Raw genomic sequence first — 20,482 nt, 5'->3', positions numbered from 1 at the left:
TAGTCAACATAATAATAAACCAAAACAGCAACAAACCCCAGAGCTGCGTGGCTGCTCTCAAACTTTTGGGAACATTTGCTTGTTAAGGTTCGGGAATCCTACCAGGAAAGGTTAATGATTTATCCATATGTCAAAACGTGCTCCCATTTCTAAAAGTCACTTTGCACCCCCAATGACATCCCTGATTTTAATGGGGTTGAAGGCAGGCGACCCACCTCTGAATTTGGACATTATCTTAATGAACCACATGTTATTGCCTTTAAAATTATTTTCTGATGCTGCACTTTAGCTTGGAGCGAGTTTCATGTAAGCAATCCTAACCATCCTTCTTCATTAACCATTCCAACAATATGTTTATATATATACATATGCATAAATATATATGTGTATTAGGGAATCCAGTATGGAAACCATCTTTTTTAGGACACCTGCTGCCCACGTAATGAGCAAACTTTACGCGAACCCCATTTTCCTGCACCCCAGACCTGTCGCTCACTGGGACCAGTTTGTGCCTGGAGGGGATGCTGGGCAGAGACCAGAGCTGTGGGTATGAGCACTGAACCCACTCACATTTTTTGGGCCACGTGCAGTGGTCAGATACAGATTTGAGAGGAGAATTTCATACACAAAACCCATCTCTGCATGCCCTTGATCATGCCCAACATCCCAATCAACCAGCACCACGAAAAGCAACTGGGTTTGTTCATGTGCACAGACTCAAAACGATGCTACAGGGCAATTTTTGGTTGCTTGCAGGAACTGCAAATAAAAAATATATATAAAAAGGAATAAAGCCCGGCTGAAATCACTCAGCTTTGCAATGCAGGTTAGGAGAGCCTGGGGGGGCTACATGAATCAATGACCCCATGTGCCCGGACATATTCCATTCCCCTCCCGTCCGCTGCGTGTATCAACAGAATATTTATAAATCAATTGAAAGCAATTAATCAGCTCGAGGAAGATAAAGGATAGTGAAGAAAAGAGATTAGCTGGCGATGCACAAACAGAGCTCCTCCGGGGAGGAACCGCTGTGGTTGGAAGCCTCCTCTGCAAAGCCTATTAGCTCCACTTAAAAAAGAAATTTAAAAGAGGCAACCTGAATAATTAAAAGGAAGAGTTAATGGTTCATGCTAACAGCTTCTAAAACCTGCGGCAGCCTTGTTTGTTAACCAACACTGCATACTGACAGAAGGACCTGCAGAAAAACCATAGTCCTGTGGAGAGATGCTGGGCTGGACCAGATCCCTGCATCTCCTGCATCCCTTGGTGCGCTGGACCACAAATGGAGCCAGGGATGCTCGTGCAGATGCTGCAAGGGGCTGACGCTGCCGGGTTCACTGAAGTGACCAACCCCTTCCATCCAAGTTATAAATAATACCCGAGAAACATCTCCAGGACTCAAGGGGAAGCCTCCAGGGATATACGGCCTAAAATTACCCATCCAATGTATCCCAGGGTAGCCTTCCCATCGCCAACCCGCTCCTCGTCAGCAAAGCCAGTGTTAAATACACCGTCATTGCGCTGAAAAATTAACCTCTGGGCAAAGCAGCCAACGGCCACATTTTTTTGGATGTTTTCCACAAATATTTCCATCCTAATCCTTCTCAGGACAAGAGCAGCAACGCTGTTAGTTACGGATTTCATACCCGCAGAGGATGCCAACGCCAAGGCTGAATCAGCAGGATCAGCATCACCATGAACTGGGCGCTTTTTTGCCAAAATTCCACAGCTGCTCAGCTCCAAGGGGGGTTACAAGCCACTGCTTTTTTTTTAAGGAGCACCCAAAAATGCCGCATCCCACAGGAACGCACCCCGGGCTGCCTACAAGCCGATTTCCCAAATTTATGACTTTAAACCACCCCTCTGCACCTCCTCCTCCGGTGCTGCACGATCCCACCCGAGAGCCGACACCAGGGTGGGCATCTTAACACAAAAGCGCCCAGGAAGAGCTGCCAATTTTGAGGACAAAACGCAGCGTTTCAGTACAATCCTGGCCTTTTTCAAGTAACGCTCCACAAAATTGCCAGGTCAGGGCTGAATCCCACACTTGCGGAGGGGATGGAGAGAAAGCATCTCCCCGCCTCGCCCGCCAGCTTGCAAGGCAGCAATTTAACCTTCAAGGAAAAGCTCAAATTCATTTAGTATCAGCCCTTATCTACAGGCTGGGGGCAGAATAATTCTACTGAGAACAATGTATAATAGATTAAACATAACTGTGGTGCAACATGGTGCAGGCAGCACCCAGCAGCTCCCTGCCTGCTCAAGTGACTCTGAATCCCATTTCCAAAAGCTTTTTACCTCCCAAAATAAAAAAGAACAATAAACCTAAAGGTCTAAAGTGCCTAAGCAGTAAGGGAGATACATTTTATTTATACGCCGCTTACTGAACTTTTAAATCATGTTTATTAAAACTTCCACACAGCAAAGTTGGTGAAAACCTCCAAACACCTGGAGGTTTTCAACCATTTATATAACACCAACAATTTACCACCGTGTGAATATTCTGGCACGTCCGACTGCAATGGAACTAATTTACCCTACAAAATGACCAGACAGACCCCAAATTGATACCAACAAAATTTAAAAATAATAGGTTTTTTTTAAATTAAACAAAAAGAGGGATCCTGGCTCCGATGGGACATCCTGGGTATTCCCAGCATCAGTGCTGGGATGCAGCGTGTGGCCAATGGGAATGACGGATACCAGGAAGAAAGAGATGGAGTGTGAGTTTATACCGGGATAAAGGAGGAAAAGAGGAGAGAGATTAATGGACACATGAAAATCCTGGCTTTTGGCTTATAAATAAAAGTTCACAACCCCTCTTTTTTAATACAATACTTTTACGTTCCACCCCAGCAATGTACTGCGCAAGCTCAGAAACCAAAGCAATAAAGGGAATCCTTATCTCTTCCAAATACACTTTATAACCTGAACCGTGATTTTCAAACAGCTACAGTTAGAATATGCAAATGGTAATAAACGATCCTACCCAAGAAGCAATTGTATTAAAACTAAATGTGATCAAGAATAATAACCCGAGTATGGGGTTTTAATGCATTATTTAAGCAAGACAAAAAGAAAGAAAATATGATGTTGCCTGCTATTTATTCGCATAAAGGTTTCAGTGTCAGGCACTTTTTGAACCCCCAGAGGACCCTCCCGAGTTGTGCCCAGCACTGGGCTCTGCCCCAAAACAAATATTGTACTGAAAAGATCAGGCCAATAATAATAAGAATAAAAAGCAGTAATGCGGGGATTTGGAGAGGAAAAATAAGCCATGAAGGAGCAAACGCAATGCAGCTGATCTGGTGCAAGCAACAGCGCGTGGGAAAGGGACACCTGGCATGGGGTGTTTGCAATAAAGAGGGTTTGGAGAAAAACAGATTGCAAGGACTCAAAATTGTTCAAAGTTGTTTTTTTTTCCTTAGTAAGACAAGGAGGTTTTTAATATTTCAGCTATTTTGTGCTTAATGGGTGCTGGGACACAGAATCCCAGAATGTCAGGGGTTGGAAGGGCCCTGGAAAGCTCATCCAGTGCAATCCCCCCATGGAGCAGGAACACCCAGATGAGGTTACACAGGAAGGTGTCCAGGCGGGTTGGAATGTCTGCACAGAAGGAGACTCCACAACCCCCTGGGCAGCCTGGGCCAGGCTCTGCCACCCTCACCCCCAACAAGTTTCTTCTCAAATTCAAGCGGAACCTCCTGTGTTCCAGTTTGCACCCATTGCCCCTTGTCCTATCACTGGTTGTCACCGAGAAGAGCCTGGCTCCATCCTCCTGACACTCACCCTTTAGATATCTGTAAACATGAATGAGTCCCCCCTCAGTTTCCTCTTGTCCAGCTCCAGAGCCCCAGTTCCCTCAGCCTTTCCTCACACGGGAGATGCTCCACTCCCTTCAGCATCTCTGTTGCCCCTCTCCTGGGGCTGCTTACAAGACCAGAAGTAAAATAAAAATTGAAACAATCTAAAAAGGAGGCTGGGTAAAAGGTCCATCTGACAGCTCAACTGTTCTAAATGGGAAAGTCTCAGGCGATGCTTCAAATATCTGAGTAAAAGGAACCAGAAGAGGGACCGCGGAGCACAGCCCCAACCTTGGCCAAACTGAGCCGTGTTTGGCAGTGGCTCTTTGGACCAATTTCCCCCCAGCTACACAGCACAAATTAAAAAAATCCCTTTATTTTTTGCTTTTTTAAGTGAGATTCACCCTCTCCCCACAGGCCCCGCAGGATTACAAATATTTGATGCAATCGGAAAGAAAACAAAACCGTCCCGAAATGACAACTGAGAGGGAAACAATCTGGGAAGTTTTAACCTTCAAAATCTGTCTCTTAATTCTGGTTGCGATTTCTGCAGGCGAGGGAGGAGAAAAACACAACCCGAGCGGTGGCTGCTGTGTTTGTAATGTTAGACGGGCTTTTAAAATAACACGACTACGCTATAGTTAATGCTATTAAAATTCACAGTGCAAAGACAAGCGATAATCACAGCCGGTTCCTGGGACAAGAATCCAATCGTGCACGGCACAGCTATTTGGTGCTGCTATCGATTTCCTTTTATTGGAGGGAGAAAAAGAGCGAACGGTCAACAAGGAAACCAAAACCTCTCGGGTAACCCGGCCTGCCCGCTCGTGTTCGATACCAGCAGCTCAGTGAGCGACAAGAAAACCACTAACAGAATCCACACTGAGTTTCCAAAGCTTAAAAGTATAGATTGGGCAACAAAATCGTAGGGTCATTTTGGTAGGAAAAGACCTTCAGGATCAAGAGTCCAAACATAACCCACCCCTGTCCCTGCCCCACATCCTGAGAACCTCATGTCCGTCTGTCCAACCCTCCAGGGATGGTGACTCCAGCACTGCCCTGGGCAGCCTGTTCCAATGCCCCACAGCCCTTTGGGGAAGAAATTGTTCCCCACATCCAACCTCAACCTCCCCTGGCGCAACTTGAGGCCGTTTCCTCTGCTCCTGGGCTTGTTCCTGGGGAGAAGAGACCAACACCCTCCAAACCTCACATCATCTAGTAGGCGTGTGTGTTGGTGAAGGCTTCCGTCCTCCCCAATCATCCCTGTCCTTGAGGATCAGCCCTGACCGCCCAAGGGAACACTCCCAAAAACGTTAGGTGGGAAGGGGAGAAGGATCCACCACAACATGTTCTGGGGTCCCAGAACATCCTGGTAGAATCATTTTGGTAGGAAAAGACCTTCAAGATCATGGAGTTCAACCATTCCCCACTCCTGGCACTGCCCCATGTTCTGAGAACCTCATGTCCATCTGTCCAACCCCCCAGGGCTGGTGACTCCAGCACTGCCCTGGGCAGCCTGTTCCAATGCCCCACAGCCCTTTGGGGAAGAAATTGTTCCTAATATCCAGTCAATTTTTCCTAATATTTCATCCCCTGGGCTGCCAGACGCAGGTATGAATCCACGTGCCCAGCAGAGCTGCAGACCAGCAGCACGACACGTCCTGGAGCACAGCAGGGACCGGGGATGCGGATGAAGAACAGCCCCAGAGCATCCGCAGTGGGACACGACCTGTAAACGCAATCCACGCTTAGAGCAGTGCCCAAGAGCAAATGCTTTGGACACCTGAAATCCCACACTTGCAGTATTACACATCTCCAAGCTGCAGGAGCCACCGAGGGACCACTTGAGAAGAAACAAACCGAAATACAGCTACTTGTTTTGCTTTTTTAAACGCCAGTTTGATTTTATAACAATTAATCCTATAGCCAGAGACTTTACTCTGTTCTTCAGCCACTTGCAAAATCCTCCTGAAAGATTGCTGCGGGTTATACAGGGATAATATTGTTTAGTGAGCCAGTTATAATCCCTCCGATAAGAGGAGCTGATCCAAGCGCAGAGGCATTGGCTCGACACTATGTGCAAATACAAATTAAAACGGAGATAGCGGCAGGTTTGCTCGGCCTCCTGCCTTATCTCCAAAGCGTGGCAGAGAGATATTGCTTGATCCGGCTCCATTCGGGGAAGGAAAACAGGACTCCAGGGGAATGCAGCGAACGCCGCTTTTCCAGGGGGATAAATCAAAGTACAGCAACGGAAAAGCATGGCGGGACCTGCACGCTGGGGATTTTGGGAACAGACACCTGGAAATCGGGTGTCCTGTGGCTTTGGTTTCTTAGAAAAGCAGCAATAAGCTGGCCCAGCATCTCCAGAGAAAACGAGTCCAAAAGAAACTCTCCTCAGCTATAAATAGGGGAGCACTGGATGTTATTTGCGATGCTTAACGTAGTTACTTGAGCTAAGTCACCCTGGGGAATTGCAACCACAACTATTCTGCTGCGGGAAAGTGATTTGCAATTAATAAAAGATCTTTTTCTTTTTTAGTGCACCAGATTTTTGAGGAAAGATGCAGGGAAAATAGAGGAGAACTGGCAAGCCTGTTGCAAACTGCGAAGCATTCCCATGCACTCATGGGCACCAACACGTGATGTGTTTTCAGACAGAAAACAGCTTTTCCGCAGGGACGGCAATCACGTTTTTCAAGACTATTATCCTAACGCAAACGCATCCCTTCTATTTTGGTGAGAAAGGGAAGTATGTACGGATGCCATAGCCCTATTCCCAACAGCCCCAGTGAATGGCGGGGTAGGTTGGCATAAAAATGTGAATTAAAAGCCTAATTTTTAGATATCCAAGAGTTTTTTTGGGAAATGAATAACTGCATGCTCTGAAGAAGCGATAGTGGGGTCTGAAGATAATTGAAACACCGAGCCCTCAGTGCCCAGCAGCATCCCCTTGGGCACAAGGACGCGGAATCAGGGGTGATGGAGGAATCCAGCAGCAAACCCCGTGCCCGGCCGAGATGGGCAGCTCTGCGATTGCTGCCAGAATATTGCACACAGCAGCTGTGCGTTACCAAAACCGCCGAGAATCACCCCGCTCCCAGCCCGCATCCCAACCATCCACACACGGCGCTTCCCTGGCTGTGTAATTGCCACGAAGCCTATTATCTTCCGCACCGGCTGTTAGAGTGTCATTAGGACAACTCAAACGAGAGGCTAAATTCTCCTATACGCACCATTTTAATAATTACAGCCCTTTTATTGTCGGCAATATTGCTGAATATGGGAGGCTGGCAGCTTGACGAAGAGGACGCTCAGGCCTTTGCAAGGGCTGCAAACTGTTTTCCCCCCTCATCTTCTGCAGAACAAGCGCGGGGTGTTTCAAAAAGATGGGCCCAATTTGAAATAGTTATATCCTTGAAATTGGGCTCATCTTTTTGAAACACCCTGTACTTCTTGCTCCTTTAACAGCTCCTTGAGCGGAGCTTTATTTGAGGAGAAATGCGGATGATCGGCACGATGGAGACACGCACCTCTGCCACACCGGCGGGAATTCCATAAGAGGGCATAATCCGTGTGTAATATTGACTCAATTATGTAGGGTTTTATAGATGCACATCACATTTCCACCAGCCCCCACGGATCCTGCGACGTGAGCGATGCACCATGGAGAGATTCCCAAGCATCATTTCACGCAGCCTAACGTACGTTTTTATACATGGAGACCTTGTGAATTTAAATTGTTTAATTTGAAATCAAAAGCATGTTTTAAATTAACACGCAAAACAAGGGGAGGGGGGAGAAGCAAGCGTTCTCCAAAAATATAATATTTGCAAGACATAACCCAACATATGAATATTCTCAACCACCTCCCCATCCCCCTGTTCTCCTCTTATCTATCCCCAAAGCTGCAAACAGTAACTTCAAAGCCAAATGCTGTTTCCAAGTGGAAACGCGGGACTGGTCCCCAGTGGATCCAGGGAGCTACAGGAGGCGGATCAGCTGCCGGGATGCTCAGCCCCAGCACACACGTCCCCAGGGACCACCAAGTCCAAAATAACCACCATACAACCCCAAAATGACCACTACACATTACTACGTATCTAAATACATATACTGCCTTGGCAAGGCAGCATCGCTCCTCCTCAGCGGAAACTATGCAAGGTCAGGAAACTTTGCGATCCTTAGCGCAACAAGATGTTCAACGTTGCAGAAATAACATGCCAAGGAGGATGCGGGGATCTGGGGAACACACTGTCTAACCAGATTTAGCTCCAAAATCATCTTTCCTGGTGCAGCAAAGCAGCAGATCCCTCCCTGGAGTGGCCGGGGCACTACAGACGAGCACAGATGTGGTTTCTATCCAAGTAGTAAGCAGAAGGACCAGAGGAAACGGCCTCAAGTTGCGCCAGGGGAGGTTGAGGTTGGATCTGGGAACAATTTCTTGCCCAAAGGGCTGTGGGGCATTGGAACAGGCTGCCCAGGGCAGTGCTGGAGTCACCATTCCTGGAGGGTTGGACAGACGGACATGAGGTTCTCAGGATGTGGGGCAGGGACAGGGGTGGGGAACGGTTGGACTTGATCATCTTGAGGGGCTTTTCCAGGCATTCTGATTCTCTGGGCCCTGCTGCCTGAAGACCTGCTGAACTCCAGGGGATCTCACCGTGAATCAACGCCAGCAAGGGTTTGGCTGATTTAGGTTCTCCTTCAGCAGAGTATAATTAACTCCCCCCAAAATAAACTGCACCAAAACTCAGACCAAGAAGCGGCATTTCAGAGAAGCTGCGATCCCGGGCTTTTCAGCTCCAACGTCTCATGTGAAAGAGAGGAATTTCCCTCCCAGTGAATAGCGGTTTCATACATTCTTTGGCAACTGCATTACCATGAGCAAACACAATCTGTATTTCTGCCTCGCTCATTAGTTTGCCAAGCGCATTTGAAAGGAATATTTCATCCGCCGCGAGATAAACCCCGGAGGCTTCGCCTCCTGACGTAAGCGATCGTGCACTAAGTTTTGCTGCAGGTAAGAGGCTTGTTCCTGCAAAAAGCCACCTCGAGAAGCCAAACCTGAACAGACCTCATCTGTAAAGGGCATCTGAACAGCTTAACACAGGGATGGGGGGGTTTGAGGAGCTGCCCCCATCTCTGCTGACAGAAACCAGCCCCTATGGCAACTTGGAATAAAGCGTGGTGGGAATAAGAAGGGGGAAAATGAGCTGTACCAGAGCATGGTTAAAAAGGACATGTTGGATCATGGGCACAGGGGATAACAAGTCTCAGACCCAGAGCTGCCACCTGCAATGCTGCTTCAGCAAATATTGGGACCCCTCCGGCACCCGAAACTTCCCAGATTTCCACCTGTTTACAGGTTTGTCCTAAACTCCAGCTGTGCTCCCTGGAAGCAGTAATACCGGGATTTAAACCAAGTCATTTGCAGCTTATGGTTCAGTTCATTTTTCTAGGATATCGTTTAAATGACAAAACTCCCTGAAAACTCCATTTGTGTTTCCAAACTTTTTTTGTGTGTGACCTGCATATCAAATTAACTTTATTTATGAAAAAGGAAATGGAGAAAAGGGCTTGTTTGACTTATTTTCTCTTACCTATGACCCAAGAAGCTCCTCCAGGCCGTTCCAGCACCCCCGGTGCAGGAGGAGCGATGCTCCCAATGCTCCCAGCCCTGGGGCAGAGCTGCTCCCGCTGCCTGGGAATCGCCAAATTACTGCAGCACCCATTTAAAACCAGCTTATATTCTCCTCTGAGCTGCGTTTAAAGGAGCCAAACAAATCGAGACGTATCCCTAACCTGCAAGCGGAGTTTGCTGCGAATACACACAGGAAGAGATCTGCTAAAGAAAGCAGCAGCCAACATGCAAAGCACCATCACCCAGCCCCAGCACGCTTAAAAGGCCTCGGTTTTTTTGTTTCCATAGATGTTTAATCTAATCTTTTCCTGCTCCAGCAGCTGGGATAGCACACGCTCCCACACAAAACTCCTCCAAACCCGCACCAGGGGCTATTGCTACGAAAATCAGCAGCTCCAGGGCTGTTGTTCCCTGTTCCCCAGCAAGGGAAAAACCACCCCCAGGCGACACAAACACCAACACCAGCTCCCTGACCCCCTTTTTACTGAGAAACCCCCCCGGCAGTCCCATACCCAGGCAGGACCCACCAATCCGCAGCTGGGAAGCTCCCAAATCCCACCAGCAATTCCCACAGCCATCCGGTCCCGCCTTTGGTTTCCAGCTCAACTTTACCCTCTTTGCTTATTTTCCAAGTTCGGTTGAAGACGTTACCCTAATTACAATTATCTCTGGCACCGCTCTGATGACCCAGAGCGCTTCTCCAGCTCATTCCCCCTCCATATTCAGGCAATTTTGCTTTTGCACCTTGTCCCACGAGCTCCTGCTCGCTTGGGGTTTCTTTGAAACAGCTCCACTCCAGCCACAAGCCACCAGACAGGGAGGTGATGTAGAGAGACTGAGAATAAATGGGGAAAAAACCTCTGCTGAGGGTGGTATGAATGGAAAAAAACCCATCAAGGGTATGTGTGCCCCCTCGGATGCTGTTTGAGGTGAAGACGGGATGATTCAGGACAAGGCTCACAAGTTCAGTTTTGCTCCTTACGGGCAGCCAAGCGCTAATTTGGGGAGCGAGGAGGATTCCCCCCTTTGCACCCCTACATCCAGATGCCTGGGGACACACAGGAGGACGGGATCCCTCGCTTCAGGGCACGTTTTCAGCAGGTATTTAAGAGCTTAGCGGGATTTTCAGAAGCACCTAAGCCGGCTAAGGTGCCTAAATCCCACTGAAAGTCCCTTTGAATACTGCTACCTTCCTAAATCCCAGCCGATGTTCGTTAGTGTCATTAAACACTTAAATACCTCCAGCCGCAAATCCTAATCCCATGGCTGGCAAGCTGCTGACCACCATGAGCTGCAGCTCTGCGATTTGGGGGCAGGAGACCCCCATTTTGGGGCAGGGGACCCCAATTTTGGGGCAGACCAGGAAGCACCCCCCCTGCTGCTTCCCACGCCTCCGGGGAAGCCAAAACAGCAAAGACTGTTCTTTTTCCCATCCTCCTTGCTCTATCACTGGGAGCATCGAGACGAAGGCAAGATCCTTATCTACAAAGTCTCTTGGAAACGGGTGTACAACAAAACCCATATTTCTTCCTGCTTTTGCACAGGGACAAACCTTTAAAAAGCAACCTGAGAGGGAGATGTGTTAAAGCCAGATGCTCAGTGTGCCAACAGCACTCCAGACACACGGACACAGCTTTTGGAGGTGTCTGGTGCTCCAGCTGCAGCAAATCTAGCCCTGGGTACCACATATTCCTCTTGGCAAATACTCCATCTCTCCAAATCCAGGTGATTTTCACCTTTCTGAGGTTGCAAATGGGGGATACAGCTGCAAGGTGTGTTTTTGGGGGTGCAGACTCTCCCAGATATCTTTCCCCCACCCTCAGGGCAATTTAATTCCCCTACAAACCTCTCCAATAACACAGGGAAGGAACGTGCCCAAGCGCGTTTGGCTTGTATCATGTCAAATGCGCTTTAATTGGTGATAATTTCTGCGCGCCTGCTCTATCCAAGTGAAAATGAGATGGATGTGCTCCTCTCTGCTTAACGATCCTCAGCGAGTCGGTATTAAAAACAAGGGGCTGCAGCAAGGGGAACAAACAGGTCAACTTTTAAAGGGCAGCTTGTCCAACAGCATCACGAGATGTTTGAAGTTCGCTACGACATCAGAACTGGCAGCAAACTCCAATTTTAATAAGTGTGAGGGATTTAGAGAGATTCTCCCCCTTCCTCTGCTGAAGGGAGGAGGGATAAGTGACATTAAGAGGGAAAAAAATCCCCCTTTTATTGCATGTACAGGTGCAATGGAAAAGCCCCCCCAGACACTTGACGTTCAGATGAGGCTGCACCGGCTTCTCCATCACTGTCGTCCAGCTCTAATACTTTGATCGATAGGTTTATTCGCATCCACGGGCAGATGACAGGGCCTGATGTTTGCAACTCCATCCCTTCGACCAGGGGAAACCAAACACGTGGCAAATCAACACCCACAGCTGCAAATTATCTGCTGGGCGAGGGATTATGGACACAGGCTAGAAACAGGTGAGCAGCCAGCACAGAAAACTGAATGGTGGCGATTAATTCCCCACACACACACAAAAAGAGCTAAATTCATGGGAGAATTTTATTTCCTGTGATTAATTCAACCAGTGCTAATTACACCATAAACCAGATGGATGCTCCATGTCTTTCCGAGGTCTCTGCCTTCTCCTCCCAATCTGGCTCACGCCACCATCAGGGTGTTTATGGGGGGCAAATTAGGGGGTTTTGGGGGGCTCTGCAGCAGGATAAGCCACAGGACCATTCAGAAAGAAAAAAAACATGAAAAGAAACCACAAAACCCCGAGCAAGCGGGGGTAAGTTTTAAGCAGCATTTTGCATGGGTAGTCACCATCCTGGGGAAAATATATAATATATATGATCTCAGAGGTCCCCAAGGTTTTCAGGCCTGCTTTTCCTCTGGCGTGCTCATTGCTGTGCCACCAGCAGCAGGTGGGAACAGGAGCCAGGGTGTCATAATTCAAATATTCCCCAGGGAGCACCAGCAAGAACAGCACAAATCTTTCCTTTGAGGCGCATATGAAAGACAGTCTTTGTGCTCAGGAACACCCCATGCGTTTCAAACCCGCGCTGGAAACGTGAATCCAATCTGATGGGCGCTTTCGTTTTATTTATTTAGATTGGGTTTTCATATAAACAAGCTCAACGAGTCTATATAAACAAAATCTGCTAAAGCTCTTGTTTTCCCTCACCTGCCTGATTGTTTCTTTCCCCCTTGCTTTGCTGTATCAAAATAAACAAACACCGTCTATTGATTCCAGAACATCTGTGGCAGAAATGTGATGTTTGCTGAGTTATTGTGGAGTGGTAACTGCATGTCCGCTGCTTGGAAATGCTTCCTTAGAACAAAAAAGAAAGATAAAGCAGCTGTATCATAGCAAAGGAGGACATGCTTTGCTTTCAGACTGGAAGGAAATCTGAGGTATGACTTTAATAATTCATTTCAACAAATCTACATCTTTCCCGCTTTAAAAAAAGTCCAGGATACAGTAGGAAAATCAATACAAGATATATGAAGGCTTGCATTTATTTTTGCTTCCAAAAAACAATGGCACCAACAGACCCTGCACCTCCTTGGATCCATTTTCACCAACCGCTCCTGCAAAAAGACATTTTTCTGCTGCATCTACACGACGGCACCAAATTAAAGGTTTTGCTCTTCCCCGCAACCCACAAAACTTCAAATTAACCTTTTGCTTTCGGGGTAATTAATGCTGCTACAACACTAACGACCTGGTTCAACCCAATGCACCAGAGAGCTGCCCCAGCCGGGATGGGGATACCCTTGCAGAAAGGGCCATCCTGGAGGCAGAATTATAATCTTCTTAAAGAATGCTCTGTAATTGCCTAACATCGTAAAATCCTGCTGAAAGAAACTCACTCTGCAGCATGTTTGATATATTCTGGTCCTTGGTCGAGCTCTGCACAAGTCTAAAATGGAACCTCTTGGCTTTATCCCCCCCTTAAATGTTACTTTCTGTTGAGTTTTCTATATGGTGACCAAAGCAGGATTCAGCACGTTTGGCAAGAGGGGCCAAAAACATCAGAGGCCACAATTCAGTGAGTCCTCTAGATCAAAATCTACACAAAATCACACAAAAGAAATCTGGATTAAATCAACCGCAGTAGTTTCAATGGAGCTACATTCGCCCTAAACCCAGAATCCAGCCCAAACTAACACCAGCTCCAGACTTTGAAGGTTTACTCACCACCATGTACCTTGTCCCCATCACCACACTGATGGTTACGCTCCACGAGGTCACAACCTCTGCGTTCCATTCACCTTCACTGGCAACTCTACTAAAAACCTGATATTCCTCACCCAGAAAAAGACCAGATTTTGCCACAAGCCCACCCTGAGTTGACCTCTAACCATCAATAATGGGCATTTCTGCACCCAGGGAGATGAGGAGCACCCAACCATCTCCACTCACCCTTTTATCCATGGGCAGCATCGTCTTCCAAGACCCACCCTGCCCTTCAGATGTTCCCACTTTCCCCATTATCTGCGAATGGAGACACAGAAAAGACCCAAAGGAAGATGTTAGAAATCATGAGCTTCATCCAAGCCCAAGCAAAGCAGATACCACCACCAGCTCTGCAAAACCAGCCTACAGTTGGTTTCTAAAGAAATCCTCTTTATTCACAAAGCCCTAAAGTTCAATTGCATAAAACTACTGCTCCAAAATAAATAGGGAATTGCCCAAAAGACGCAGGGCTGTTGGGGGGCATGACCACCCCAGGTGGTTTTGCTCCAGGAGAACCTGGTGCCTGCAGCTGCAATGCCCCAGGCTGGAAATAAGCTCCCTGCTTGCTTTTTTCTACTTTAAGACTCACGATCACTGCTTTAAAGAGGGAATTAAACTGATGGATTGCAGATAATGCAAAACCTTGACGTCCTAGGAAGCCACAGAAATAAGCGTTATCAAAGTAACTAAAAGAGGAGACAAGATAATTTTAGCACTAAGTGGTATTGAGACTGTCTGAATTTTCCCTGTCTTGCCTAAAACATGGAGATTGCTGCTGCACAGAACTGGCATTGCCCACGTACAAAAGCATCTGCAAATCGGTTTCCTTGCAGGAAAGGTGTAAATCAGAACAACTTCAGCACCAAAACTTCACCTTGGGTTTCCATCCAGGAGAGCGTTGGGAGACCAAACAAGGGCCACTCGCCTCCTGCTACCACCAGCAGCTTCTACCCAGGAGAACCGAGACCAGAAGCAACCTCAGACCACAAAGCACAGAGGATTTTTTTTGCAGAAACACAAAATGAGCACTAATCACATTGTCAGGGTATCAGCTCACACTTACTGCCAACAAATCAGGCCAGATGTGCATCTGCAGCTGCTCATTTGTCCACTAACCTGCTTGAGCAATTACAGCTAATTAAAACATCGCCCTGCAGCCATTGCAATGCAAATAACTCTTACACGGAGTGCTGCGAGGTCTGATTTCTGGTGCGCGCATCTCCCGCTCTGGACCTCAGCTGCAGGATGAAGAAAGGGGGGGAATCTTCAACGGGTGTAAATGGGCAGATTTACATCCACTCTCTGCGGCAGTGTGATAATTTACAGTAATGGGGGAAGTGACCACTGTTAGAAGTCAAGGAGAATAGAATTAGAAAAGAAACAAAATGCTGTTTTCAGTTGGAAGGGACCTACAATGATCATCTAGTCCAACTGCCAAAGAGTTGGAGCAAGAGAAGCTGGAGCAAGGAGGACCAAGACAACCTCCTCCACCCTGTGTATTCTCTGTTTGCAGGTCCTGGTTAGAACATACTTGAGTGATGGGAACAAAACACCCACTTGCAGTCCAGATGTCCCCTGACGACTGTCTGTCTGTCCTGAGCAGCCCATTGTCCCAGCACTACCATGCAGAACCTCAATTCACCTCCACGCGGGTGCTGAACAGCTTTGCTGCTATTAGGAGACCTCACGCACGGTGCTAATTGCAAAAACACCATCAAATGCCACACTGGTGTGTGTCAGCAGAGGAGCTTTGGGGATGGCTGCGAGCCGGCTCCGTCCAATGCTTTATTGTCATCTTAGCGTCCCTTTTGTGTTTGAAACAAAAATCAAGTCTCTTTACGGGCTTTGCTTCTGCAGGGATAGCGGCTGCACAGCCTTGCAGCTCAAAAATCAAAGGAATAATTAAATACCTGTAATTACTTAGTCAAAAGAGAGCTCTCAGAGTAGAAACAGGAGAGGGAACATCCTCGGGATGGTAAAGGTTATCGAAATACCAGGGTTGGGAGGAAGGGGCTCTTAAAGCATCACTCCCTAATAACAAGCAGCAAAGCAAACCCTTCCAGGAGGAGGAGATAAAGAATTTCTTCCTCTGCCGGCAGTAAATCAAAGGGCACTGTTCAGCTGATGGGAATTGATTTTCCTCCTTTCCTTTGCACTTAGAGCCAAGCGGGACCGTGGCGAGAGGCTCCAGATGCGGCAGAGCCAAATCGATGGCGGGGAGGGGACGTGCTGGGGACATTCGGAACCAGCACAAGGTTCCACCATCCCGCAGCATCGCCCAGGGGCGCATCCGTCTCCCATCTAGCGAGATTCAGCACAGTCCTTCCCAAAAGCAGAACAAGCGAGTGAAATGGGAGCTGGCAATAAATGAGATTTGATCAGAATAAAAATAGGGGGAATGAGCTTCCATTAGCACAAGTGGAGCAAATTCCAGGTGACTTTGGTGCTGGAAATGGAGAGGGTGGGGGACAAAAGGGACAGAGTGGGGGACAAACCGTGCTGCGCCCTCACAAATAATAATTAAGAGCCCAGCAAACAAGGTGCAGCGTTCCACTGTTCCAGCTAAAGCTAATCCACTGCTAATTACAAGGATTTTTACTAGAGGCCCCCTCAAACCCAAACCTCTTTGGCTTTCCATGTGCACACAAAGAAAAGAGTAAAACACCAAAAAAAGAGCTGTCTATGATGCAGATCATACAGAGATCGATCCCACTCCCACTCACCAAACTCTTTAGTAAGAGTCACTGAAACACAACGATTTTCCCCCCCTTGTTTTGTACTGAGCATCACGCAGTCGCGGGACAGGGCCGGATTGATTTGGTTTCGCTCCAAACCCCAACGAGAGCCTAAGGTGGCCGTTCATATACGCACAGACCTGATTTAACACCTTATAAAGCTCTGCTGTTTTCTCACTATTGACTTTTATTGCGGCACATAAAGTTTTTAATGAGAAATAAATTGCTAGAGATACGTTAGCATGGAGGAACCGCGATCTGCTCATTTGTTAAGCTATAATGTCAAAGAGCACATTTTTGAAATCCAGAGAGAAAAACGCACTCGTGGTGTATTTATGTCGGTATTTAGCTGGAATTGGCACCTGGATGGTGACAGTCCCCGCGATGGGACTGCGTGACATTGGGCAAGATGCTGGTGATGGGATCAACGCAGGAACCACCCAAGGGTGGTGCCCAGCAAGTAGCTTTGCATCTCTCCTTTTTTGCTCTACCAGCAGCTGTTGGCCGAAGCACGTGCATTTCAAAAATTACATCTTTCCCATAGCGTTACCATCAAAAAAGCACTGGGTTTATTTTCCTTCTCCCTCCCATGATTTTATCTGGACAAACCAAGCGCTGCCATTCCTATTAACACATCCACACACCGCTGCACTCCTACAACAGCGATACATCTGTGCAGGTTTACCTAGAAATCACTAGGATTCAGATTTACATGGATAAGGTTATTAACTTTTTTGTAGGGAAAACAACTCCTTGCTATTTGCCAGCTCCCACCTATCACTTTGCAGCCAGACTCGCATTGATGAGTTTGTCACTTGTCCATCATTGTCCATCAGCGATTTCCCCCCTCCAAGAGAAGCACATGAATTGCACGGGGAGTTTACCAACAGCACGTTGGCTTCTGCATTGACAGTGAGCAACAAGACTGGGGAAGGGACTTGAACACAAGCCCTATGGGGAGAGGCTGAGGGAGCTGGGCTTGTTTAGTCTGGAGAAGAGGAGGCTTAGAGGTGAGCTCAGCACTCTCTAGAACTACCTGAAGGGCAGTTCTAGCCAGGTGGGGATTGGTCTCTTCTCCCAGGCATCAGCAATAGGACAAGGGGCCATGGGCTTCAACTCTGCCAGGGGAAACTGAGGCTGGAGATGAGAAAGCAATTCTTTGCAGAGAGAGTGGTCAGGCATTGGAATGGCTGCCCAGGGAGGTGGGGGACTCACCGGCCCTGGAGGTGTTTAAACTGAGATTGGCCATGGCACTTAGTGCCATGATCTAGTCAATGGACTGGAGTTGGACCAAGGGTTGGACTGGATGATCTCTGAGGTCTTTTCCAACCCAGTCCATTCTGTGATTATGGGGAGAGGAAAAATAGTTTAAACAGCTCTTCAAAGGTGATGCTTTGATCTTCAGTGTGTCAGGAGAAATCTTGGTTCCTGGAGACGATATTCAAGAAATTGAGGACAAATGTGTATATATTGTATATCCAGAGGAAGAACAGAGCACTTAAGCTATAGGAAAACATCTCTAGGTGGTTAATTATTGTGCTTGCAAAATAATTATTTTTTAAAGTTGTCACTGATCGTTCAGAACACACGTGCTAGTGCTGTTATGTGAGTTGTGCGAGTATCTGCCATTACTTTGCATACAGCCCACAGCCACCAAGTGCTCCCAAAACCAAAGTTCACCAATTTGCAAATAACGGTTGGCGCATTCCTCTACTCTTTTATTTTATTAATTCTTGCTTTAATTTCCAAGCAATCAAGAACCGTCTCCCTCCCCCTCCGCAGTGCTGGTGCTTTGTACGGCACAATGTCTTCACCAGCATTTCCATGAGCACCTGAGACACGGAGGTGGCTGCAAAACACTTCCAACGTTTTCACCCAAACATGGCTATTTTGGTGGGTGCTAAGGTGAAGCAGAGCACACCCGTGGCCACAGAAACACCTTCCCCATTGCCCAGCGCAGCCCCACACTCCAATCACACACAGCTCTTTCTTAGCCAATTCCTTGGCTTTTTTCCCCCAGAGAGGATCTTAATGCTGTGGGACAAGCTGGTATCTCAGGGAATGGAGTAAAACAGCTCATCTTAACTGGAAAAAGCATGCAGTACTCAGAAACTGCCATTTTTATAGCCTAAAACTGTTAACTTTTAAACTGCTGCAGCATCTTATGAATGAAGAATAACTGAGAGAAATGGCTCAGCCACGGCAAGAGGGAAAACCAGCAGCGGGGGGGCGAAAAGACCCAAGTACCTTGTCTTAGTCTTTAATAACTCATTATCGTATTATGAAGCGAAGGCTCACAGGATTATGGTGTTTAGTAATATTGTAATGGACGCGAGCCAGCCTTGCAGAAAGCTTTTTGTGCTCCTGCTTTGTGCTGACCCGGCTTCAGACCTGGGCTTCGCGTCCCAGTGCGCTATCCAAGGCAAATATGCCCCGCTCCACAGCAGTAAACACACAGGCATCCACTAAAACGTATGCTTAGTTAATTATATACATATGAAAAATAGATAAATGTATCTCTAACACAGGTAGGAGGGAATTTCAGAGCACGACGTTCTCTGGCTGCTTCCACTCAGCCAAATAGATGATAAAATCCTTCAGCAGCAAAATAAACAGCTTAGAGCAAACAAGAGGCTTAGCGTGCCAGCACTTTATATTTTCCGGCTGGGACTGGCCATCGCTGGGGCCACCGAGCCCTTTGTCACGGTCCCTTCCCGCTCCTCGTGCCCAGAGACCTGCCCCGGCTTTAGTCCTTTGGATTGACCAGCACTGAGCGCAGACTGAATTATTCTGCTTTCTTTTGCTTTGGCACCGGTCTGCCAGCTCTAGGGACTCGGGCAAAGGTTCTTCTGGCACAGAGCGAAGCGGAAAGCTTCAGAGAATAAACTGGATGCTCCCCTGATACACTACAGAGCCATCCTCAGTTTCTACAATGAGTTTTAAGCACCCCCAAGTGTTACTCTTGGTCCCCTTACTAAAAGGAAAATTAATCCTCAGCGGGAAAAACCAGCGTATGTACCCAAAGCTGTCGAATCAAAAGAAAACATGTTTTCTTCCACCTTTTCCCAATTAGAGCAGCAACCGAGTTTTCATGCCAACAGAATTAGAACTGAGAGCAAAGGCATCATTTTAATGTGAAAACAAGATCCCGTTCGGGTGGTTTGTTCTGTTTTGAGTTAAGTAGATGCATTTTTGCAATTCCTGTTTAATTTCGAGATTTCCTTTCTCCAGAGGAGCCGAGAGCCGTGTCCCACCTGCCCGAGCCAGCACCGTCCCCCGGCCCTTCCCACCAACTCCATGGGAGCATAAACCTGCACGAGCCCCCAGGCCAGAGCCCACCTCCCACAATGTGGGAGCACCAGCAGCTTCGCTGCCTTCTCCAAGAATTTGTCAGCACATTACTATTAAATAAAACAGAAATTTAGAAATTCCAGCACGTAATCCTGCTTAAGAGAGAAGGGGATGTTGCAACGTGAGTGAGAGAAGGTTGCATTTTACTCCCTTCTCCAGCATTTTCACACTAACCTTCTCATGGGCACATTATTGAATTAGAAATGTCCAACTTCATCAAGGCTTACTTTGTCTAAACAGGATTTGGGGTCTCGAAGGGACACCGCGGACTATCATGTTTAAAGAGCGATGTTAAAGACATCAGGACAATAAGGGATGTGTTAATGCACTGAGAACCAAGCTCCTTTGCTGCCACTTTCTTCTTTCAGGACAAAATTACACAGATTAAAAAAAACCCACAAGAATTGGATTACCCCTCTCTCCTTCCAAGCGATCAAACTAACTTCCTACAAACCCATCCCGAATTCTCATGTTTCACACTCGTGGACTCTTGCCAGCAAACATAGGAAACTATTTTCTAGCTGGGAATGAAGCAAAGTCCCAGCGGCCAAGAACCGAGCCCATGGCCAACACCAACCGTGGAGGAGAAGGAGGCAACGCCACACACTTCTCCAAGCAGACAATTTATATAGAATCATACAATAATTTTGGTTAGAAAAGACCCTCAAGATGATCAAGTCCAACCATAACCCACCGCTGTCCCTG

General features: G+C 47.4%; 1 protein-coding gene across 1 annotated transcript in view; it reads right to left on the bottom strand.

Moving 5' to 3' along the window:
* KAZN (kazrin, periplakin interacting protein) overlaps positions 1–20,482 on the bottom strand; it is a 190,023-nt gene that overhangs the window by 21,637 nt on the left and 147,904 nt on the right. The gene's annotated exons all lie outside the window — the stretch shown is intronic.

The sequence above is a fragment of the Columba livia genome, chromosome 21 (assembly GCF_036013475.1).
Source record: "Columba livia isolate bColLiv1 breed racing homer chromosome 21, bColLiv1.pat.W.v2, whole genome shotgun sequence".
Lineage (NCBI taxonomy): Eukaryota > Metazoa > Chordata > Aves > Columbiformes > Columbidae > Columba > Columba livia.
The sequence above is the reverse complement of the archived record's forward strand: the minus strand, read 5'-3'. Positions and strand labels throughout refer to the sequence as shown.